The following is a 26336-nucleotide window of genomic DNA, read 5'->3' as shown; positions in this document are numbered from 1 at the left end:
GCATAACTTAACTAGACCCTGCTGCATCGTGCTAAAAGTAGCAGCATGTGGGGCTAAGTTTAAAAAAAATCTAATTATAGAAAGAAAAATGGTAAAGTTCAGCCAACGCCTGCAAGCTAATATTTAGTCTTTTCAATAGGTTATGACTATATATTTGATAATTTACAAACCTGGCACTGTATGGCATTGATACACACAAGTTAAACACAGAACATGCACACACACACACACACACACACACATACACACACACATCAAGAGAACCTCCTTACAAATCAGCAGTCACTTGATTTACAAATTCTTCTGAGTACGTATAATCTTGTTCATGTGTCTTTTGGCTCTCATTCAGGATTTTTTACCCTCAGCCTAGGATAGATAAATAAGATTTTCACCTAGTAGAAATCACCCGCTATTCATCATTGAAAGTCGAGGTCAAAATGTAAACTCTCTGATATTGAGAGATGGCCTCGGTGTTACCAAGTTGGTAGACATAGTAAGAAACACTCATCCTAGTAAGCTGTGCTGACATATGCTGGTGGATGTTCATGATTGAATAGATGCTCTGTCCTGTCCGTTTCCTGTAGATCTGTAGGTTAGTTTAGCTAAACGTGGGAATTAGAATAAGGAGCCAACTTTCGTCAGCCTTCCCAAATGGCAACTTCTCTTTGTTCAAGCTACCCTAAACAGGGGAATGGAAGCCTTATCTTGAGCGTGCTTCCTTGTTTTCTGACAGCTTTACTGATCTTTATTTTGTCCAGATATGAGCTTCAAGAGGCTCAAAGCAGATTAGCTCCTTTGGGAACTGAGGGATCATCAAACCTGAGCATGTGCCTTCGTGGTCCCTGGAAACTGAGGGGACCCTTGATTTGTAAATCAAGTGACTCTTGGTTTGTAAGGAGCTTCTCTTGAGGTGTGTGTGTGTGTGTTTAATTTGTCTGTATCAATGCTATAGAGTGACCTCTTTAACTTTGGTAGCCTTTGGTCATTTCTCTTATTATTCATGGATGTTCCTTTCCTTTCATAATGAACTCCTTCATCTAACAAATATGCTTAAGGTTGCTGGCAGTAGGAAAATTTGTAAATTTTGCTTGTGGAAATCCAGTGTTGCAACTGGCAATTCCAGCCTTCTATTTGCAAAAGTATTTACCAACATTTCTCTTCTGAAATGAAGAATCTCTAAATTTAGCAAATTTTTGTTTGGTTGATATTCTTTCCATCTAGTTGTCAAATATTATTTGCTTCATATTGGGACCAAATTCAGCCATGAATTGGCTACTGAAGCTTTAGGTTTAAATACAAAATATAGATATCATCATGCAACACACCAGGCAATCAATCTCGCTACTATAGATGAGAAAGATCGTTCTTAAACTCGGCATGGCTATGTTCAACTGTGAAAGTTGAATTTAAACATACAGGGGGTGGGGCGTAGGATGTAAACCATGCCTTTTGCTTCAGTCATTTCCAATACACCTGGCTTGGGGGAAAAGAGAGATTAACCAATTTCTAAAATCTCCCTTTTGTCTGCGTATATTTCCTTACAGTATGCCAGATGAATTATGGCTATTTGTAAACTAGCCCTTAGGGATAGCGCCAGTTTAATACACTGAAGATGGTTTTAATAACAAGTGAAGTCATTTCTCATAACTAACAGGTCATGTTGATATAGCCAAAACAGTTACTCAAAACAGGGTCTTATATAAATGGGTTAAGATTTTCACCCAGATTCTGCTGCTAGAACTGTTCTTTTGGTGAGTCTTTGCAGAGTTTTTTAAGAGCATATTTAACTAATCATTGTAATTAGATGAGAAAAAGAAATTAGAGACAAGAGAAATGGAAAGGAGAAGGTAGAATTATCACTATTTGGAAGTAATATGATTATGTACTTGAAAAACCCAGGAGAACCAACTGGAAAACTATTCAGCATCAGAAGCTCATCAGTTCTCCATAAGTTAATGGTTAAATTTGCCACGATATGAATTAAAATACCAACATTTTTCAATGAGACAATCTGATTTGATTAACTATTTACCTTAAAAATGTTTAAAATAGTCAGGAAGCCTCTGAAAGAGAACAATGAGGGAAGACCAGACCTATCGATTTTAAAGCAGGTAGTTGAAGTAACTAAATCATAGGGGCATATACATAGACAAACCAATTTAATAGACTAGACTGTTCAAGAATACTGAGGGAAAGGGAACCTGGGTGGCTCAGTTGGTTAAGCATCAGACTCTTGATTTCAGCTCAAGTCATGATCTCACAGTTCTTCAGTTTGAGCCCCACATTGGGGCTCTGTGCTAACAGTGGAGAGCCTGCTTGGGATTCTCTATCTCCCTCTCTCCCCTTCTCTCCCTCTCAAAGGAAAAGAAATAGACATTAAAAAAAAAAAAGAATACTACGGGAATTTAACATGTGAATAAGCTAAAATCTCCAGTCTATAGGGAAATGATAGTCTGTTCATAAACAGACTGTTCATGAATAAATGTTGACACAACTAGATAACTATTGTTTCCCATAGCACCATAGTAAATTACAAATGGATCAAATATTGAATTGCCAAAAGTTACATAAGTGATAAAATGGCAACAGGTAAAGGCTTCCATATGCATGACTCAAAATCCAAAAGAAATAAAGAAAGTTTGATGTAGTGGGCTGAGTGGCTATTTTCATGGCCCCAGGAGCCACCAACAGAGATTCTAAGGAAAGGAGGACAGTGAAAGTCTGTCTTCAACCCTAACCCACTCATCCAGTTACCACGTATACCCCTCCCTTCACCCTCCGGAAACCACTTGTATTACTTGATTTATCCTACCAGAGTTTTCCTTGATTGACAATGCGAGAAAATACAAAGATGGACTTTTATATGTGTGCTCTTTCATGGACAAAGATATATTCTATATTCACTATTTTGCACCTTGTGTTTTCACTCCATGGTACACCTTGCTAATCTTTCTGAATAATCTTTCTGAACAGAGTTTCCTCATTCTTTTTGCAAATATCTGATACTCTATTACAGTGCTATGCCATTATTAATTTAATAAGTACCTCCCTGTGGAATTTTGAATTGTTTTCAATAATTTTTTCTTGTAAATATATTAGGGATGCAACTGATGATTTAAAACAGTATCTTGACACAGCTCTGAGACGTGTAACATTCTCATTCAGAAAACAGGCTTTACAAGAGGTGTTATAAAAATCCTGAAGGCATATCATAATTAAGCTACTAAAGACATTGTTGATAAGATATAATAGTTTCCCCCCAAAAGAATCTTACAAGCAAATTTACGATGATGTGACAGGCAGTGTTAAGAGACTATCTCATATAAAGCGAATATGAAATTATAATCATTATAATGATCAAATTACTGTAATTAGTACATAGAGCAGAGAATTTATCTGTGCCAATTCCACATACTAAAATAGTTTAGGCAATAGTTATCTTATCATTCACAATCCTTCCCAGAGAAGAAATAATGACAACTCTATAACGTTCTATTTTCAACTTCGTGGCACAGAACTTGTTAAATGTTATTTTTATTTTAAAATGATGGTAGCAGAGATAGGATTGTGACATAATGTATTGTAATGGATTCATTTACCCATTTTGGCAAATCCACCTATTAATTATCTCAACCCCATTCTACCAATAGGGTTAACCTGATTACTCACCAGAAATAAGAATCAATATTTCATGTGTATATTTCCCAAATTTTTGTCCAAAGTTTCTCTAAGATGTAAAAGGATTGCATGGTATGCTAAAAAATATATATCTATATATATCTATACATATGTATATATGTATATATCTATATGTATATGTATGTATACATATACATATATATAGCTATATACATATATATAGATAGGTATATATATGTATGTGTGTGTGTGTGTGTATATATATATACATATATATACACATATATATATATATATATATGTGTATATATATGAGATTTTGGTCACCTCTGGCTCAGAAATATAGGACTCACAAGAAATTTTATCCTTCTAAAGTATTCTTGATGGAGCGTCATGGCGGTAATAATTAATTGTAATTGGTTCTGTTTCTGGCTTTTAATTTGGGGGCTACAGTGAGATACCGGTCCTGAAAGGCATCTCAGAAATAGGACAGCTGTCTGGCTGATGCCTTGTTTTAACTTTTCACTGCTACTAAGAAAGTCATTGTCCTATAGCCCCATCTCACACAGGTTTATACTGTTTTCAAAATGGTAACTGATATATTATATGAAACTGCACAGGTTGTGGTGATCCTTTTGAAGTTTAGTGCTCTAACCCTACGGGTTTGCTTGCAACCACTTATCTTCCGAAGCATGAGACAGCCTAGCCTATTTTGTATTTTTAATTGATTCAACATTAAAACTACTTTAAGAATTTTGCAATTCCTTGACACTGATAAGTTACATTACAAAGGCCTCTATAACATCTGGAGAATGTGTTTCCAAAAACATATTTGGTAATAATCATACTTGAATAATAGATAATGGCACACTTATGGTCAGAGGAGAATGGTTCATTGGCTCTCCAGAAAAAATATTTCAGTTAAGTGTTCAGCTGTCACACTCACAGGAGAGCTGAGCAGAACTCAGTGGGAAGAAACTGGGCCTTGCTTTGGTCAAAATGAAAAAGAATATTCTTTATTTTAAATAATATGTATACATGCAGAATGGAGATGCCATCTTGGAATTGGTGAATTGTTCAGTATTCAATCCTAGAATGATCTCAACATGGTAACTAGCATATCATATAGAATTACAGAGGTAACAGTAATCAAATCCTGTGTAATTTCTCTAAAACAAGAAGGAATGAACTGAATGGCAAAAAAAAAATAAAAGAAAGAAAGAAAAAAAAACAAGCAAACAAATACAAACAAAAGAATTACAAGAGGTCAAGGTGGAAAGAACAAAGTCTTGAGATCAGGTTGAGCTCAGCTAAAATCCTGGTTGTGGGATTTTGGACTAGTTACTTTCCATCTCCTATGTTTCCTCATCTATAAAATGAGAATAATGGAAACTCCTTTAGAGAGGTTGGTATAAGGATTAAGTGAGGTCATTCTCAAGCACAAGGCTGGCATATAGGAGGTACTTAACATTTTTTAAAATTTTTTTAATGTTTTTATTTATTTTTGAGACAGAGAGAGATAGAGCATGAGCAGGGGAGGGACAGAAAGAGAGGGAGCCACAGAGTCCGAAGCAGGCTCCAGGCTCCGAGCTGTCAGCACAGAGCCCAACGCGGGGCTTGAACTCACGGACTGTGAGATCATGACCTGAGCCGAAGTCGGACGCTTAACTGACTGAGCCACCCAGGCACCCCCTTTTTTCTGTTTCATCTTTTCTTTCCCCTTCTTTCATTTTTCATAAAAACAGAAAAGCATCAGCAGCATCCACTTGTTTCTGGCCTATATTGCTTATATTTATATATGATAATAAGTGACCCAATTAAATTTCTCCCTCTAGCCTTACTGACAACCAAATCACTTCTAAATCATTCCTCATAATTTTGTATGTATTTTTATGATCATAATTTAAATTTGTCTGGTAAAGCAAATTCCACAACAATTATCAGCTGGACACAGGATTTTATTACCTCTCCATCATTAATATTTTCAATATTGTAAGACAGAAATCCTTTTGCCTTCATTTAATCATATTTTTCCTCCTGTCATCAATATAGATGTTGGTCAATCGATCTCAAACCACATAATCTTTCTCTGTTTCTTTTGTAACAACTTTCAAATGGGAATGATATAGGTCACCTCATTCATTCATACAGAGGGCATAAAAATAGTTGTGGAATATTGCCGGGACCTTGCTTTCGGAAGATGACTCTGGAAAAAGAGCATACAATTCCTTAGATCAGTCAGAACCTGATGCATTGCCCACTATAGCCAAAATGTCAGAGATTAGAATGAATGGCAAATTAATTTTTTTAATGTTGAAATTGTAGCTTGATCACAAAGTGGATTGTTATAACCCACAAAGGCATTTTTCATACGTGTGATGGAAAGAAGTGTGGAAAGGAGTCCCTTTTTCTCTGGGTTCCTTCCCTTATAGTTTAGCTTCCTCTCCCCTCCTCTCTTCTCTTTTCCCCCTCCCCTCACCTCTTTCCTTTCCCGTAAGACTGTTTATTTACAATGTCGTTTGAGCTGCTATTCCAGAGATTGTGAAAACTCTTGGCCAAACCAAATGCCACAGGCTGCTATTTGATGGGTGCCTCTGGTTGGTCTGACTCCCAGTCCACCAAATGTAGCAACGTCAGAGGCACGGCAGCCTTAATTGGGGAGATAGCGCTTTTGTGGGGGCGCTGGAATGCAGACAGCACCTGATGTCTGGGAAGGGAAAATAAACAGGGGTAAATGACCATGCTGATTTTGGCAGGATGTGCAAAAAAAAAAAAAAAAACAAAAAAAACCACCACAGACTAAATGCCCAGCCAATCTGATAGGGCTAGGAGAGGTCCTACACATTTAAACAGTGACCAGAAAGGAAGTAGGAACCTGACATGTAGGAAGCAAGAGAGAAAAGAAAGGGCGAGAGACATAGCAAAACGTGTACACTCAGGAGCGCAGAAACATTGCTACATGTGCACGTGATGGGCCCGTCTTGAATTAATCACTGACCAGAAGGCTGTAGTCAGAAAGCTAACTCTTTTACGTGGCATTTTGGTGGCAGGTTTATTCCACTGAATGAAGCCACAAACCATTCACAGGGTTTGTAGGCCAAATTTCATTTTCAACATTCATTGCTTTTGGAGACAGGAGTGAGCCTCGGAGACAGGAGTGAGCCTCGGACTCAGGGAGGAACTCTAAAAGTTAATCCGTGTAATCCATTTTACGGATGAGAAAATCAAAGCTCAGAGAAGGTAAATGATTCTTCCACTCCCGCTTTGCTGGCTGGTGCAGAACACGGTGGAGACCCCAGGAGTCCTGGTCCCCGACTTCGGGCACATTCCCCTTCACGCATCTTCCGCTCATACTCTATACACGGTCCCCTCTTGGCCCCTCTCAACCACTCTCCTCCCCCCCATCTCTTTACCGACATGGACATTTAAGAGCATCACCCGGAAACCTTCAATTACGAATCGTGGAAGTTGCTCACCACCCCCTATGTTCTGTCATTCCTAACAAGTGACCCCAACTCAAGGGGAGTATACACAAATAATGTTGACTTCCATTTTGCAATCATCCACCATCTGGTGCTCCTTACCTGCGATAAAGGACAAGTGGTATGCATCACTGCCTCACAGTTTCTTGTGCGTGTGTGCTGTTCTTGTTTCCCAACTCACCTCTGCTTTGGGAGAAAAATAGTGTCACAATCACAGCAATAAATAATATTCTTAGGACTCTCCTCAGCTCACAATTTTAGGACTCCACCCCTTTTCTCAACATCCTCCCCGCTTCCAGGTATTTCTGGAATTCTCCAAAGAGCGCATGTATGAGGATGAGTAGAGTTGACATTTCCCACGTTCCCTCACGGATCTAACGCTGGAGAGGTTGTCCTTCAGTCACTCCGAGTCCATCCCAAAGCCTCCAACCTCTGCAGCTGCTCTGTACCGAAGCTTCTCGGGCTCCTGGATCAAACTTTCCAAGGCCACCCCAGTGCTACAGTCACCACGTACTCCCCACTGTCACCTAGCTCTGGGACAGACACCATGCTGCATTTGGATCCTCCCAGATTATTCTATTGTGATGTGTTGTTCTCGGATTAAAGTTGTCTGCTTCTAATTTCTCTTGCTTGGGATGATTTACTTACCAGAAAGGCTTTCTTGGTCCCTTATGCAACTAAGATTTCTGACGGATGTATCCCACCGCTCCATAAGATGTCATGCTCCATATCCAAAATATATGATGGAATCCAAATCGCACAAAGATGTATGCGTTAACCATGTAAAGGACCAATGAGGGTTGAGATGTAGCCCACACTCCACTCACCAGACCCCACACCCAGGACTATGTCTGCCTGAGAGAGTGGCTTCTTCTAACTTGCAGCTGGGCTGTGGCCCTGCCTGAATTCTTATTTTGAGGTTTCAAACAGGAATTCCTGCTATATGGAGAACAGGGACCATAACTTGCGTTTCTTTTGTGTAGACCTCATCATACGGCCCAGCGGTGGGCATAGAAATTATTATTTGCTAGATACAATCTATAAGGTGGCAGATAGTTCATACCTAGGCAAAATCTCTGGCCCTGGGAGTCTTAAAAAAATAATATAGAGGTGGGCGCCTGAGTGGCTCAGTCGATTAAGCGTCCGACTTCAGCTCAGGTCACCATCTCACGGTTCGTGAGTTCCAGCCCTGCGTCGGGCTCTGTGCTGAAAGCTCAGAGCCTGAAGCCTGTTTCAGATTCTGTGTCTCCCTCTCTGTCTCTGCCCTTCGCCCCTTGATCTCTGTCTCTCTCTCTCTCTCTTTCAAGAATAAATAAACATTAAATAATAATAATAATATAGAGGTAAGAAAGGTAAAGGGCTTTCTAAAGGGCAAAATGCTGGCTTTCTCTCAGCTTCTAAAATTATATTCAATTAGGGGCACCTGGGTGCCTCAGTCAGTTAAGGGTCTGACTCTTGATATCGGCTTAGGCCATGATCTCATGGTTCCTAAGTTTGAGCCCCACTTCGGGTTCTGTGCTGGCAGTGTGGAGCCTGCTTGGGATTCTGTCCCTGCCTCCCTTTCTGCTCCTCCCCCACTCATGCTCTCTCTGTCTCTCTCAAAATAAATACTTAAAAAAAATTTTTTTTAAATAAATAAAATTAAACTCAATTAACCCCATGACATGTCTTTCCCTTTCGTAGATTGAAAGGGAAATCCTTGAAATAGTGTTGTGCTCAGGACAGTATTCTGGTTTCAGACAACCTTCCTACTCTAGGCATCGAATGTTCCCAGTCCAGTACTGTATAATGCCATAGTCCTCCTTTCTTAGCATGTGGTAATTTCACAAAATAAGGAATGTCTTACAGAACTTGATTTGTAACGTTAGTGCAGTCACAATTGTTGCCATGAAGACGCTGAGAGGTAAAGAGGCCTAACGACCGGCCCTTAGTGGAGGCCAGATTTCACACCGAGGGGCCCAGCCTCCATTTCCCTTCTTGCCCTTGGTCGATGGGGTTATGCTAGCTACCTAGTGAGGACTGTCACAATTATATCTCCAGCTTTTTGATTCTAAACAGTATCTCATTGGGTGCACTCAGCTAGCCCTCACTTTCATCTTCTTGCTTTTGGCAAACCTATACCTAACGCCCCCCAAAGTTTTTCAGTTTATCGTTAAAGTTCACGGATTCAGCACTTGCCCTTTGCAAAAGTCGTGGAAGCCCCATACAAAGATTAAACGCTGCTGCATGAAAAGTCAGACAATCCAGCCGAGGAGCTGAAGTGGTTCCCACCCTTCACACTCGCCACACCCCGTCAGCCAACAATAAATCCCCTCCCGACATAAAAGTCCCTCTCCCCCACTCACCCGAGAGTAAATCCCCTGTTGGCAGGAAGCCAGAATGAACAGATGTGTCTGCCACCAGTTCCTGGGGTGGGGTCAGGCTGCATCTGCTTTGATCAACCAAAAGGAGGAATTTCCAGTGTCACGGGGCCCTCGGCAGAGAATGCCCCCGGGCCTACTCCAAGAAGTAAAGGGACCAGGGATTAAAACACAAGTAGGAGCATCCCAACTGGGCAGAGGAGCACAAAAGACTTGTGCATCCAGAGAGGTGATGTTGTGGTCATTCTCCTCATTTCTCTCACAGTAGCATGAATGCAAGTCAATCCACCTTTCATAGCTAGAAGCTCTTTCCGGAGAAAGGAAATGCCATAGTGATGTTGAGTTTAGTCGTCCCTATTATGCAGTCATTATTGCTCGTAAGCTAAACACACAAGAGAGAATATTAACCCTTATGCAATGAGAAGATGTGTTGCAGTGACATTCAGTGTTTATATTGGACCCGACCTGAAATAGCTCCGTGAACCACTGAGCTGACTCCTATAAGGCACCGCCACTATTTTCACTCATGACCTTCCACCCGAATCACATATCACAATCTCCAGATAGGCCGTTAAGTTGGGCCCATCTCAGCGCCTTGTTTGCAACCGAGGTTGTAAAATGAGAGCCTTAAAAAGTATGGCCACATCAGTCATTGAAATTGAAGGCAATTTCCATGGTGACGTATGAGAAAATGTCTTGCTCAGTCAGCCGCGTTTAGCTGCACACTGCCACTCAGGAAAATTATCAGTGCATTCTGTTTGCAACCTCGTCCTGGTAGGAGCACATAGGACACTTTGGAGATTGTGGTAGTCAGAGCAGGCTAAGTATTATCACAAATAATACTAAATCTCAACCACTAAGGTCCATTGTTCACACTCTTACCGGTCCTTTGCAGGTTGGGAGGGGTGGGGCCGGAGTGGGGGTTGGGGGGGATGCTCTGTTCCAAGCGGGAATGGGGTTCTTTCCCTCCAGTGGCTCTGCCACCAGGCTCTGGAGTCCTATACTGCAGCTGTGCATCTGGCCAGCATATGATGGGACTCAGAGAACCGGGAGCGTGCACCAAGACTTTTATGGGCTCAGCTTGGCAGTAGTTGGTGTGCCTTGTTACCCTCACCCACACTCCTTAGGCCTCGGGTAGCTGCAAGGGAGGCTGGGAAATGTAGTCAAGTTCTATGCTCAGCAAATACCAGAAAATTAAAGGTTGGCAGTGGCCAGAGAGCTAAAGCATGTCGTGGGTCAAAGTTTTGGATAAGAGTGTTTGCAATGAAAGAGGGGACTTTTTTGTTCGCAAGAAAGGACCTGCCTGTTCCAGTTTAGAAAACACCATGTACAGCCTTTTCTTGACAGTGTGGTTTTCTAACATTGATCTCAAAACTTTCAGATGGTGGAAGATGAGATGAGGTGGAAGAAAAAATGAAGCACCACGCGCATACCCACACCTACCCTGTGACTTTGCCTGAAGCCCAAACACTAAAATCTGCATTTAGTTTCATATGCTTACGTCCCCCTGGCAGCTGAAGAGCTTTTGAGGCAAAGGTGATGTTTTCTAGCATCACCTTATTTTGTATATACATTTTTTAAATGAAGTCTTGTTCAGTTGTTTCGGTTATATTTGATTTAAAATGCAAGAGGGAACTGTGGAGGATGGGGATAGGTTCGTTGAGAGCTTAAGTTTTTTGTTTTTTGTTTTTTTTTAATTTTGAAAAGTACTACTATCTTGAATGATAATAAGTTGGCAAAGTATTCAAGAAAATTCATACAAAGGAACGCAGGTGTGCTCTGGGTCAGATGGGGATGTCACTCCCACAGGGCAGGTGCAGTGTGTGAGAAAAAGAATGAAGAGAAAGAAATTAGTCACTGTCCCTTCTTCCTTTTTGCTTCCCCTTCCTTCCTTCTCCAACGCACAGGCCAGTAGGCCAGTGAAGGGACAGACTGTGGCAGGAGAGACAGTAGGCTGAGGAAAGGGCCATGATGGTTGGAGGACTGGCCACACGGAGCAAATAAGCCAATTTAGCAAAGAATTCAATATACTGGGGATAACGGAAGGCAAACTCCTCACTTCTGGGGTAGATTTTACAAACAGAGAAAGGAGAAAGAGCGGAAAGAAACCTGAGGTGTTGAACTGAAACTGGAGGTGAGCTCATGGCACATGACTATGTAAATGTAATCGAAGATCTGTACCCTTTAAGACCATCGAGGACATGAAAACCAGGGAGACTGAGGAAGTGTTCCAGACTGAACTTTTCTGAAAATGCACGATAACTAAAGGCAAAAGTATTCTGGATAAGATCCTGGAACAGAAAGGCAAATGAGATGTGACAGGGTCAGCTGCCGAAATTTGAAGGGGTCCATGTGCGGATGGTAGGGTTGTATCAGTGTAGGTTTCCTGTTTTGGAGTGTCGTATGCTGGTGATTTAGGAGAGCATTCTTATTTAGGGAACACGTTCTAGAGTGTTTCTGATGTCATCTCACAGTAGGCTTTCAAGAAGTTGAAGAACAAAGCTAATGATAATGGGCATGTCAGTGAGCGATTACGGAAATGTGATGGCAAGTTAACATTTGGGGAGCATGGGTGAAGAGGTTATAGAAGTTTTCTGTACTATTCTGGCAAAAGTTTTTGCAAGTTTGAAATCTCTGGAAAAGAAATAACTAGCAATAACACAAAAAGAACTTCTCCACTTACAATACTGTCTCTCCGGATTTCAAATTGGATATACTTTGATATTTTTTATTAGCTCCAATTAAAATGTGTTTTGCTATTAGTTATTTCTGCGGCCAAGTCATGTTTTTCTTATGAAATTCCATCTCTAGAGTGGACTCACGGAATCCAAAGTTTCATTCAGGCTATAATATCTAACTTGTATTAAGTGCATACTAAGCTTTTATTTAGTGGTAATATCTAAGTTTTATTAAACACAAAAAGTTCGTCACACATACTGCTTCATCATATTACCTTATAATCACTCTAGGGTTTAGGTACTGTTACTGTCCTTCTTTCCTAGATGCGTTATCGGGATTAGCTTCGACTGCGTATTACAGGGATGATCAAAGTGACCATAACTGACAGAAATTTGAAGTGTTTTTATTTACTTATTTATTTTCCTATCTAGACGATACCTGAAGATAGGGTGTCCAGAGCATGTCATGGGCTTCTTACTTTCTGCTTCTTGCTTTCTGCTTTGCAGTCTTCCGTAAGTGATTTCCATTCTGGTAATCTCCTCAGGAGCCAACATGGCTGCTGGAGCTTGGGCCTCACATTTGCATTTCCAGGCAGTGGGAAGGAAATAAAGCAGAAATCGAGGGCACTCATCTCTTTCCTTTCAGGGCACCTTGCCCCAAAGTTCCAAGCATTATTTTTGTGACAGGCCACGTGCCCACACTGAGCTGCCTAGGAGGTTAGTGAAGGTCATGTTTTTGCTGGGCACGTTGCTCTGAATTCTGCTGGTGAAGGAGTCTGTCGATAGTGGGAGACAGCCGGTAAACGCTACCACAGAGGTTAGGAATCCAACGTCACTCACTCAACTAGTAAACTGTGGAGACTTGGTTGTCCAAGTCCAGAGCTTGGGCAGTTACCATGCTGAGAAACCACCTGGTCCTGCACGAGCTAGCTCTGTCGGTGCCCACATCATGCTGAACTGACCTTGGTCCTCAGTATGCTTCAAGGTCATCAGGGTCATCAAGGCCAAACATCACCACAGGAGGCAGAATTAGAGAGGAAAAAATACGAGCACCATGTGGTAATCGAGAGGACGGTATCCCTGAGTATACCTGAAACATTCTCAGTCATAATTGGTCAGGAGAGCCCACAACAGGAAGAGGGGATCAGAGCAGTGTGGCCATTGTGGCCTCTGCTATTGCCCTGTATGCCGGGGAGGGGTCTGTGATACATGGGAAATCTGTAGATATAGTGGCAACCTTCAGAACATTTTCTGAGTCTGGGGGCTGAGAGGTGGGTGGAAATTATTTGGCCTCATTCTTCCCTCTTACATTTTTCCTGTATATACCTAAATACGTTAACCATAGCTACAATATTCTCACTTTTCATGGAATAAGTTAAAAACATCTGTACCTACTCCTGGCATTCCTGCAGAAAGAAAGTTCTTCACATCTCTTCCAAAATCCTCGAGAAGTATTTGAGGATGTCTCTATGGGAGGCTACCAGATGCTAGTTGCCTACAACTGGACCCAAGCCTCATCCTAACAAATTGGAAGGTGATGATGGGCCCAGGTAAAGCTTCTCACTCTGGTGATGTCATGCCTCCAAGGAAACAGGAGACGGCTGATAAGTTGTAAACAATGACAATGGATGATGTTTACCACTCAAGCTTGGTGGGGGGCATTTCTGACACCTTCTTTACTCACTGACTGTATAATTACACTTTCATAATGAAATCTCCTTGAGCCAGAGGAGGAAAAAATAAAGTTTCCCCAAACAGTCCAAAGTAAAGTTGCTTTTGGCTGTTTCCAAACCTAAAAGAATCAGCCAAAACAATTTCAATCAAATCTTTTTGAAAGCACAACAACAACAACAACAACAATTCCCTCTGAGGATAGGGGTGGGAAGGTCAAGGTCTAACCTGGTGTAAACAAAAACGTCTCAGTAGAGCAGAGTTAGAGGTTAAATAAATGTTTCTAGCAAGAGGGATTTAAAACAGGACTATTAAAAATATGTTCTGCTGCCTGCATAAAAGAAGAAGGTGATGGCTATCTTTAACCTTATTTCTGAGTTCAGAGTGAGAAATACAGGTTCATGAACATATTCTGGAAACAAAAGAAGAATAAAATAGATTTATTCTAGAAATCTAGAAATATTAATGAAGACATCTGGATAACAAGTAAGGAAAACACTCATCGAAAGTGCATTGCATCCTCATAATTTTGATAAGGTACAAAGTCTTTAAAACAAAAAAATATATTTTTAAAATATATTCATCTTTTCCCAAGTCGTAAATGGCCATAGATGAAAAACAGTACCACCCAAAAATAAAAATCAGTGCTAAATCTCAATACCCATTAAAAGTTCATTTTTATTAATATTTTGGAGTATTTGTTTCTTTTCTGTGCATATTCGTATCTATATTTGCAACTTCCTCCAGCTAGCATCTCATTACAAGTACTACTCTGTAACATCTCCTCTCACTTAGCAATTCAAAGTCAGCATTATCCTGTAGCACTAAATATTGTTCTAAAGCATGGTTTGAAATTGTTTTAGATCTTCCCTCCTTATGTACAGACTCCTTTCCTTTCATCTGAACACATATTATTTTCAAATTTTCACTGTTATAATTAGGTCTGCCATCAATTGATGGAAGGATAAAGAAGATGTGGTTTATATACACAGTGGAATACTACTTGGCAATGAGAAAGAATGAAATCTGGCCATTAGCAGCAACGTGGATGGAACTGGAGGGTATTATGCTAAGTGAAATAAGTCAGGCAGAGAAAGACGGATACCATGTGTTTTCACTCATATGCGGATCTTGAGAAACTTAACAGAAGACCATGGGGGAAGGGAAAGGGAAAAAAATAGTTACAAACAGAGAGGGAGGGAGGCAAACCATAAGAGACTCTTAAATACAGAGAACAAACTGAGGGTGGAAGGGGGGGTGGAGGAGAGGGGAAAATGGGTGATGGACATTGAGGAGGGCACCTGTTGGGATGAGCACTGGGTGTTGTATGGAAACCAATTTGACAATAAACTATATGGAAAATAATAATAATAATTAAGTCTGCAACTTACATTTTCCAATGTGCGTCCCAGATTCTTTTCTCAGGATCATTTTTTACAGTGAGTTACTGGACCAAGTGGCAAGAACATATTTAGCAATTTGCAAGACTATTTTCAAATGGCATCCAGAGGCATCTGGGTGGCTCAGTCGGTTAAGCATCCCACTTTGGCTCAGGTCATGGTCTCACGGTCTGTGGGTTCGAGCCCCGCGCCAGGCTCTGTGCTGACAACTCAGAGCCTGGAGCCTGCTTCAGAGTCTGTGTCTCCCTTGCTCTCTGCCCTTCCCTCCTCTCTCTCTCAAAAAGAAATGAGTATTAAAAAAAAAATTAATGGCATCCAGACAAGCTGTACCATGATCATTCTCACCACCGGGGTGAGCACCCCTATTTCTTCATCCTCAAAGATATATATGTAGATATACAAGTTTACCTCTATTTTCATAAGTGAAATACTTTTATTGCTCTCATTTCTGATAGAGTCAGACATTTTGCGTGTAGTCAGTATCTTAAAGTTCCTTTTTTGCTCCCCGGTCTCTTCATGTTCTTTGACTACTCTCTCACAGTCCACTTGCATTGTTCTCACTAATTTGTTAGAACTCGTGTATTCGAAGTGGCAAAGATGTCTGTCAGTTTCTCATTTGCCTAATTATTTTGTTTATGATTACTCAATTGTCACTACTGAACACAGAATGCTGAAGTTTTTATGTAGTCAAATCTAAGTTTTTTTTTGTTTTTTTTTTTTCAGTAGTGCGCCTGTTTATGAAGACCTATCCTATTCCCGACTGGGTTAAATGTCCAGTTTTGTTCGGTTGTGGGTCTCAAATTTAGATTACATTATAGCGGAAAGAATTAAGACACCGACTAGCTCAGGGATTTTTATGTGATAATACAGCACACTGGGTGAGGACAAGGTTAAGGAAAGAACCAGCACGTCCCAGGGTTCCGGAGACAGAGGGGATTTCTGACGCTGGACTACAGGAAGTAGAATGGAGTAAAAAAATTATGAAGAGTGAGGGAAAGTGTCCCTGTCAGCTGAAAGTCAGAGTGGTCTTTATGACCGTTATCACAGCCGGCCCTAAGATCTGAGAAACAGAAAGCACTTTCACATAGCATGCCCCTGCAGTAGGCCCTAGAAGAAAGCGAACCTTACACGTGTCTACAAAGCCAGGTAAAAAGTAATTAGAGCTGTGTAAAAAGTTCTTGAGGCAACTGTATTTGAAGGCTGAGCGTTTTGAGGCATTGCTTTGAAACAGGCAGAGGGTCGGGACCGTGGGTAGCTCAGTCAGTTACGCAGCCCATTCTTGATTTCCGCTCTGGTCGTGGCTCCTGGGTTCGAGCCCTGCATCGGGCTCTGCGTTCATAGCGCGGAGCCCGCTTTGGACCCTCTGTCTCCCTCTCGCCGCCCCTCTCCCGCTCGTTCTCTCGCTCTTTCTCTCTCTCTCTCTCTCACTCCGTCTCTTTCTCTTTCAAAAATAAGTAAACATTAGGGGCGCCTGGGTGGCTCAGTCGGTTAAGCGTCCGACTTGGGCTCAGGTCATGATCTCCCGGTTCGTGGGTTCGAGCCCCGCGTCGGGCTGTGCGCTGACAGCTCGGAGCCTGGAGCCTGCTTTGGGTTCCGTGCCTTCCTCTGGCTCTCTGCCCCTTCCCCACTCCCTCGCTTTCTCTCTCGCAAAAATAAATGATCATATTTCACACAAATTTAAATAAATAAATAAATAACCGCTAAAAAAAAAACTTTTTAAACAGGCAGAGGATTGGCTTTTAGAAGTCCTGCCCGAAGAACATGGCATTTGGATCGGAGTGGTGTCGCACAGCAAGATGGACGGAAAACAAAGGAGGATACCAACAGCAGACGATGATTTTTTTTTTTTCTTTAATGAGACCAAAGAAGAGACCGTGCTCTTCAGCCACATTTGACTAGAAATGTTATCATCTCCCCTCCCCGTGTGTTGCAGTCAGGTTGACATTTCAGCCTGGCTGGTGAGAATTTCCCTCAAGCTGACCCTTGGGCACCAGAGCGTGGGTTCACCCTCAATGTTTTTTTTTTTTTTTTTTTTTTCTGTTGTTGTACAATAACTCTAGTTGAAAGGTCTTGTCCCAGTATTACCGAAGGCAGGATCCTGACACGCATGGTCTTGTGTGACTACTGCAACCCGGATTTCAGTGCCCAGAGTGGAAGCACGCGGTCTCCTTACGGGGAAGTCTGGAGGCAAGGCTGGTCACCATCTGGAATGCCGTGTTTCTCTCGCAGTAGATCAGGGAGTCAGCTGGGCTTGGTCGTGAGAAGGCAGAATAAATTGTTATGGGAAGAGAATACCGTCAGAGGAAATCACGGAGGTGGTGAGATTTGTGCACTGTTTAGTGTAGTTACTAGATGCTTCAGCATAGGTGTCAGAAATGGCTTCGCATAAAGCCCTCCCACTTTCCAGCTGTGAAAACCCATGCCAGCTCTTCAATTTCTCTGAGGTTCAGCGTCCCACTCTGTAAAACAATGTTACAATTCTCAACATGGTAGAGCTGAAGCGGGGATTAAATGAGATAATGTATATTAGGCACTTAATCTTCCAGCCGCCTAACCACAGTTATTTATTGGCTCGCTAAGTGGGGACTAGTCCTGTCATTATAAGTAGCAAATGAGGAAAATTAATCATGTGTTCCCAGAAGAGTCCCTGCGTAAAAATTCAAGTGAAATGATCATAACCCAATATCTGCCTATGAGATATGATTGATTAGGATCCCATCAATTATTATTGTTATTGAAGTTCTAAAAAAAAAATTGCATGTGGAAGTAAAAGCTCTAATACCACATGGCATTGTCAGATTAGGGAGAAAATGGAAACACGGTCAGAATTGCAAGTTGTTAGTAATCTGATTTAAAGTTTGTGTTCATTAGGTTAGAAATAACCTATCATCATACAGCAAAACCAAATATAGATTCACCGTTCAATATTTATCGAGCCCTTACCCAGGCATTATGTTAACTGCTCTCATTTATTTTTTTTTAATTTTTAAAAATATTTATTTATTTTTGAGAGAGAGAGAGAAAGAGAGAAAGAGAGAGTGACAGAATGCAAATGGAGGAGGGGCAGAGAGAGAGGGAGACACAGAATCCGAAGCAGGCTCCAGGCTCTGAGCTGTCAGCACAGAGCCCGATGTGGGGCTCGAACCCACGAACCCTGAGATCATGATCTGAGCTGAAGTGGGACACTTAACCAACCGAGTCACACAGGGGCCCCCGTTCTCATTTAAATGATCTCATTGAACCTTAATAGAACCATGAGATGAGCACTGTGGCTAATATTTTACACAAAAGGAAACTGGATCTACTAAGGATTTAAGAAAACTGTGAAATTAAACAGCAAGTAAATAGTTAAGGTGCAATTTTCACCCAGGCCTTCTAGAACATTTCAAGCTTGATACTCTGCCCACACACCATCAAGCATACAGAAATTAATCTGTTGTAAACTGTGCAAACTCACAAATGGCTTTCCTTGCAAATGCAACTGGGAAAAGGAAAATGCATAACCATACCCACCCAGTCAGAAACTCAGGAAGTATTTTCAAAGCTTTGGCTGAGGCTTTATACAGCCAGAGGAGGAGCCATTAAGAAGTGTTGGGCATTTTTAGTTTATGTTTTTGTTTTGGGCTTGCAGGAGAGTTGGGAGGCATCAAAGAAAGGAACGGGTTGTGCTAATAATGGTGATGTGCATGTTAGAGGACGAGCACAAAACTTCTCTTTAAGTATTAAGATTAAAAAAATCTGAAAAGTCGTGTTGGTCTTCGGGAAAAATGGGAGTTCGACCCAAGAGTTCCCACTGGACATTTAGAAGAATAAAATAGATATCTCAAACCTCCACTGATAAAGAGATACCTAAGAGGTCTGGTCTCGGGGGTGGGTGGGTTGGGTGGTCAGGGACCACTTTGGTCTCTTCCTTAGGACCTTGGAGAGGCAAAGCCCACCCGGTGTTTAACTCAGATTCGGGGAAACGTGCCATGGGAAGAATAAGACTGATGGAGGCCTTGAGGAAGACTGTGTTGAGGTGGGAGCTTCCCTACACTGAGTAAGGGAGTCACAGACACAAAGGCTACAAGGCTGTGCGCCCGGGTGAGCAGGCCAACAGACTGCCAAGGCTGTGCCTGGTTCTTGAACCATGTGGAAAATCGTATGTCGTGTGCCATTTTAAATACCATCGCTCATGTTACGCCGTCTAAAATAATTGCGTGGAGTGGTGAGACGGCAGGGACACAGCCGGAAGGGTGAAGAGACCTACCCACGTTCACACACTTTTCCCGAGGTCTGTTGTAGCCAGCAGCCATGCTCCACAGCGGTGCCTGTCCTGGTGCCCCTCAGCTGACAGAACACCCGGAAGAACATCTAACAGTCTGGCAGAGACAAGGCAAACTCCTTTCCCCCAAATATTTTCCTGAGACAGGTCACCATTCGGGGTGGGGGGGAGGATAAATTGCGAATTGAGTTATACTTAAAAGCAAACCAACTACTACTGAGCACAAATAATTCTACCTCCTTCTAAATACGAGAAATGCCATCCCCCAACCCAGCACCCATGCGTTTTTGCAGTAATTACTGTCAGTGGGAAATAAAGTTCAGTTGCAAAACTGCAAACCCAAAGAAGCCGTTCGAGGTTGGCGTCTGGTTTTCCTGAACTATAGTGTTTTTGTCCATCATAAAAGACAACAAAGCTGACCTTCTAGTTACTCCCACTGAACCTAAAAGGCCATCTAAGGGAAAACAGGATGTGGCTAAGAACAATGACACCTCTGCAAACCACAAACAGAGCCAGGAGATGAATAAAGAAAGCCCTGGTGGTTTTCAGAAAGTCTGAAGAAAAGCATGGATTCAAAGGGAGAACAGTGATTGTGAAAATGCTATTGTTGATTTTGCCCGCAAACCAGAGTTCCCACCTTCCTTCTGTGGCTCCTCTGTTTTAATGTGAATATAAAGCCTAGAAATGCTCTCTGTAGCAGATGCCCTCTTGAAGCCCACTCCATGGTTTTTAATGTCCATTTTCATTATTGTGATCTTTTAAATAACAAGTCTGTTCAATTATCCTCAGCAGGAATCTCTAGTCATATGAACCACAGAACATACATTTGATATATTATAAATATAACATATATATCTAAAATATATACGTTTTTCAACCGAAGCATTTATTTATTTTTTATTTTGTAAATTTAAATCCAAGTTAGTTAACATATAGTGTAATAATGGTTTGAGGAATAGAATTTAGTGATTCATCACTCACATATAACACCCAGTGCTCATCCCAACAAGTGCCCTCCTTGAAGCCCATCACCCATTTAGCCCATCCCCCTCCCACCTCCCCTCCAGCAACCCTCAGTTTGTTCTCTGTGTTTAAGAGTCTTTTATGGATTGCCTCTCTCTCTTTTTATCTTATTTTTCCAAAGCATTTAAATCCGGTACGCTACTAAGAATACCTAGGAGGCAAAGGAATTATTGTCAGCTCTCCAAAAAATAATTCATATTTGGTCGAAAACGCTTTATAGCAAGATTTAAGATTTCCGCTAAACAGAGGTCTGTGAATAAGAGAGATATTGCAGTTTTCACGATTGCTGTCACAATGGGAGCGCCTATGAAAATGAACAAGAGAAAAGATCCACTCCAATCAATAAAGCAATAACAATGCATTACGATATTACTCTCTATAACACTCAGCCCGTTCCTCCTGCTACATTTCCTTTCAGTGTCCTTAATCTAGGTACAAGGATTTTTTAGAATTTGAGGCAGTTGTAAAGGAAGACATAATCATTTCAACCTAACTAATTTGGAAGAACATTAGCTCAAGAGCAAAATATTAAGCACAATCTATTACATTTACTATTTCTGCTATCCATCAATTTAACTGATCGTTACAAATAAGTACAATATAAAGGCGATGGCCAAGGCACTTAAATTAAATGAAAGAGAAAAGTGAAACTATGTCATTTTTCAGGAGTTGATTTTAAAAATTCTTTTCCTTTCTCACCACCCTCCCCCTTTTGTATCACTTGTAAAAAATAATTAGAAATGGTAAAAGTCAATATAAAGGTCCAGATCCTTGTGTGTGAATAGGCTATTCATGAAAAAGTTGGCTTGCTCCATTTAAGGGTCACCAAAGGCAACACAGATACTCCTGTTAAATTTGTGAGGAAAATGGTGGTGAGAACATTTCTTCTTAGATCCCGGAGATGGTTAGGCTGGTGGTCCCATAGTTTCCTAATTGCATTAAGTACACCTCCATTTGCATCTTACACTTTAAAAAAGTTGTTTTAATGTTTCTAATCACAAAACTACCAAGTTATAAGCTCCTTGAGGGCAGGCCCAAAGTTTATTCAACTTGTTTTTCTCCCTCATGATTCACAAAGTGTTTGGCCCACGTCATTGTGACAGCTTACTAGTTGACTGATGGAGGATACGACGTTTGCTCAAAATGGGACTTTTAAGAATCTGATCCTTGATTTTAAACTCTGCACCTTTTCTTTTACGTTTCCAGCTTAACTAGCCTTCATTTAGCTAACTAGCAGGCAGCTCCTTCAGCCAGAATGACGTCTCCAAATAATTAGTTGGATTATCCACGAACACCCCTTATTTGAATTCTGTTTTGGTATTTACCTTATTTTAGTTTAGTTTTCCATCTTGGCACTTCAGTACCCTTGTCTGTATTTTGCTGAAACGATGTTGCTGACGTAGGTAGAAAACACTGGAAATTTATGTGTCCTGCAATTTCTTACATTTTGTTGCTGGAACACTTTGAAATCCTTCAATTTGGTACAGAAACTGTCAACATAGAGGACAAACTGGTGATTTATAGATAGAAATGTGAGTCTAAATTTCTGTGCTGCCAAGCTTCTCATTTTAAAAGCACAGTGAATTACAGGAGAAGTAAATCCACAAAACTGGAATGCTTCTCTTCATTTCTGAAAGTATGAGTGATAAGCAAGGATCCTTTTCAATGAATGATTTTTGTTTATCTCATTGATCATTTGCACTGATAAGTGTCTCATCCAAGTTCCTAGTCATGTCTTTAAAAAAAAAAAAGAAAGAAATAATTACAGTAATCTTTTTTGGGTAGTGAATACTCAATATCTGATCCTTTCTTTTGCATTTTATGGCAGCCTCTAAAATTATATGTCAATTGGTATTGCCGTTATGGTTTTGGAAACTAGTAGCTCAAAGAAAATAAGAACTTGATTCAAATTGAAATTATTTCAAAAGCTACATTATATAATAAGGCTAGTGATATAAATACCAAATGCAGAAAGGAGAATCATGCCTATGGTCTTTGTGAAACAATAAAAAAAAAAAAAATTAACTTAGGATAATGAACAAAAGATCTATAGTTAAAGAGCAGCCATGACAAGATAACATCCCACCCGCTCAGCAACAGACTAAAGCCAGTTTTCCACTCAGAAGGTAATTACATGGACCTCCAGAAAAGTAGAAACAGAAATGGCTGCCTCTTTCTCGACAGGGTTGTTACCGGTGGCTCTCTTGGTCCTCGTTCAAAATAAATAAATAAATAAACAAAAGCAAAACAAAGAACACAGACGTAGCATAAATTTCTCCGTTAAGGCCCAGGTCCATTCTTCCCTCTTCTGCAGTATCTGTCTTGACTTCTGTGACTTACGCTGTCACTTTCTCAACCCCCGCTTCACACTTTAGCAGTAACACCCAGCTCAGCAGTTAACTATGAGGTTCCTTTGTTTCTTCTACCCAAATGGGCACTTTGCTAATATTAACAGCTACCACCAAGCGTCTGAACTATATCAGCCTCTAGCCTGAGTCTTTTACATGTGTCAACTCCTTTGATCCCCACACAGTTCTGTTTGTGTCCCCATTTCAGAGAGGGAAGTCAGGCTCAGAGAGGCTGGGGCACTTGTTCACACTCCCCACTCGCAAGAAGTAGGGCTAGGACTTGGGTACAGAGTGTGTGACCTTAATCTGAATGCTGTACTCTCTCACAAACACCACCACCTAGAAGCAATTTCTCTCTTCCCTGAAACCTAAGTTGGTGCTTCCTGGTAGCAGGGAATGACCATATCTGGGTCCCAAGTGTCTAGGGCCCGATAACGAGGAAGTGATTCATTGGATTTAATCAGAGATACTTAACAAATGTGTTCCTCTGACTTAACTTTGGAAGGAAAAACAGTCCATTGGAAAATATGCTGTCATTCTTTGGGACCCTTCGGTTGATCCCAGAAGAGCTTCCTCTGGCCAAAGGGGGGGTGGGGGTAGTGAGTAAGAAGGGCAAAGGACTCTAGAAGGCGGAGATACCTAACTACAGACCAGTCAGGATGTGTGCTTTGTTGCCGACTGCCTGGGACCAGACGTCATAATATGGGTCCTGAAACTCACAATATGTGACGCTTACGACTTAAAATGAGGGATACCGCCTGTTACTAAGAATGAGCAAACAAGTTATTGGCCTGTCAAAGTAGTCAGTCCGCAGCCCGAAAAGGAGTACCCTCATGAAATTCAGTGTAAGGGGTAGGTCAGGGATAAAAATACAGTTTCATGTTGATCATAATCTGCACAGCCAAACACAGCCTAGCTACTCTTCCTTAAACAAACGTTCGTGGCTTTCTGTTATTGTGCTTACCCCTATTAACTTCCTCTGGAATTAATGCTTTATGGAACATGTTTTGAAAAATGCTGTTAAATTTGTAAATGAGAGAGAGAGGTTATGAGGATTAGATGAAATAGTATGCCAAGAATGAAAATCAAATTTATTGGGTGCCTGCTGAGAAGACTGTGTAACGTGATTTACATGAGTTGTTCGGATGTAAACCGCCCCCCCCCAAAAGCCTATAAAATAGATATTATCCCCATGTTACAGATAAGGAAACTGAGGGGGACATTTCGCTCTCAATGAGGACTGTGTGCTCCCCACTGCATATCATTTAATTTGTACTTTTGAATTACTGTTAAACTTTGGCATTATCACCCCTGTGTTTACAGTTCATGAAATTAAGGCTTCAAGAGGTTAAATATCTTATTCAATATCACAGATCAACCAAAGAGCCAGGATTCAAACCAAGTTCTGTCTAATGCTGACATCTGTGTTCTTAGCCAAATGATTTAAATCCTTAAAATTAATTTAACATGAAGAACGTAAATCATTCAGTGAACATTCCTAGTGTAACAAAAGGTGTGATCATGACCAAAGGCTATATAGAAAGGAATGAAAATTAGCTCTGTGGTGATATCCAACTGCCTACTTGACATCTGTATTTATATCTAAGCAACGTGTCCAAAGCTGGATTTTTTTTTAAGTGTATTTATTTTGAGAGAGAGAGAGAGAGAGAGAGAGAGAGCAGGGAAGGGGCAGAGAGAGGAGGGAGAGAGAGAAAGGGAATCCCAAGCAGGCTCAGTGCTGTCAGTATCGAGCCCGACAGGGGCTCAGTCTCACAAACCATGAGATCCTAACCCGAGCCGAAATGAACAGTCCAACGCTTAACCAACTAAGCCACCAGGCGCCCCACCAGTGCTGGATTTTCGAAATTTCCCTTCAAATCTGCTCCATTCACAGCTCCCTTCATCTTGGTTGATGGCAAATCCATTCTCCTCCTTGCCCGGGGCGGGGGGGGGGGGGGGGGGGGGGGGGGGGGGGGGGGGGGGGGGGGGGGGGGGGGGGGGGAGTACTGGGATCACACCCGTTCTGTTAACAGGGAGAATTTAATATAAGTATTTGCTAACTGGATATAAAGTTGTTAACTGAGTCATTGAAAAGGCAAAAAAGAGGTATGATGGAGGTAGAAAGAACAGGATGCAGCTGCCATGACTGGGGAATAGAGGAAAGAGGTTGAAAATGTTACCACATAGTAACTCACACCTTTAAGGATGGGTGGTGACCAGCAGGTGCTGGTGTTCCTGAGATTGAGTTGGGCTAGTCCTGTGGGTACTGGAAGCCGCAGGTGGCTACCAAGGGAGGGACTATGCTGCTATGGGAACAGGAAGCAAACCGGAAGCAGGAAGTCCCTTCTTCCCCCTCCACTCTAGCAGCCTATGGGCAGAATCTAACAGAGCAACCAGGCAAAGCAGATAGTTGGTTTGCAGAGTCTCAACCCCAGCATCACGAGGCCAAGGTGAGAGGGCTGAGTTTGGAACTGGGAGGCAGTAGCTTCATTACTGGCACACCTATTTAACAAGTTAACCAGATCATGCCTTTCTGTACTGGAAATCCTGGCAGGGCTCACCATTTTCCTAAAGTGACCCACAAGGCCCGATGTGAAATGGATCCCGGATCTCTGAACTCACCTCCAGCTACACCACTCCTCACTCCACTCCAGCAATTGTGCTCTGGCCTTCTTGCCTTTCCTCCGACACCCTTGTAATGTCATCATCCGACTGCCTTGATTAAGCTACTCCCTCTACCTCTCTGGAATGTTCCTCCCTGAGATACCTCTATGACTAACTCCCCCACCTTCTTCCAGAATTTGATCATACCTTTTCAAAAAGACTTACCCTGACAAGCCTATTGAATACAGGACTCTGCCCCCACCCCCCACCCTGCACTCCCGATTCTATAACCCCGCTCGGTGTTTTCTTTTTTTCAACAACACTCCTCACTTTCTATCATACTGTGTAAGTTATGTATATATTATGTTTATTGTTATAGCCTCCTACGTTTTTTTAAACGTTTATTTATCTATTTTGAGAGAGAGAGAGAAAGAATGCGCGTGTACAGGAGGGGCAGAGAAAGAAAATCCCACGCAGACTCCATGCTGATATCGCAAAACCTCTCTTGGGGCTCGATCCCACGAACCATGAGATCATGACCTGAGCCAAAATCATGAGTCAGGTGCTCAACGGACTGAGCCACCCCAGGCACCCGTAGCCCGTTTCTTGACTGCTATCACATAAACTTCCTAAGAGCAAGGACCTTTGTTTCTTTGCTCACACAGCTCAGTTATCTAGAGCAATGCCTAGCATGTAGTGGGCACACATTCAATATCTATTAATGTGAGAAGATTTCACTTTAGTCAGTCTATAGAGGTATTCATGGTAACGGGTAACTTTGAACGCTCCAGAAGTAATTCACATGGAATATCCATAGACTCGCTGGGACATGTGCAGTTGGTTTACTTTAAAAATATCAAGAATCGT

This window comes from Prionailurus bengalensis, chromosome D4 (genome assembly GCF_016509475.1).
Source record: "Prionailurus bengalensis isolate Pbe53 chromosome D4, Fcat_Pben_1.1_paternal_pri, whole genome shotgun sequence".
NCBI lineage: Eukaryota > Metazoa > Chordata > Mammalia > Carnivora > Felidae > Prionailurus > Prionailurus bengalensis.
This window is presented reverse-complemented; position numbering follows the sequence as displayed.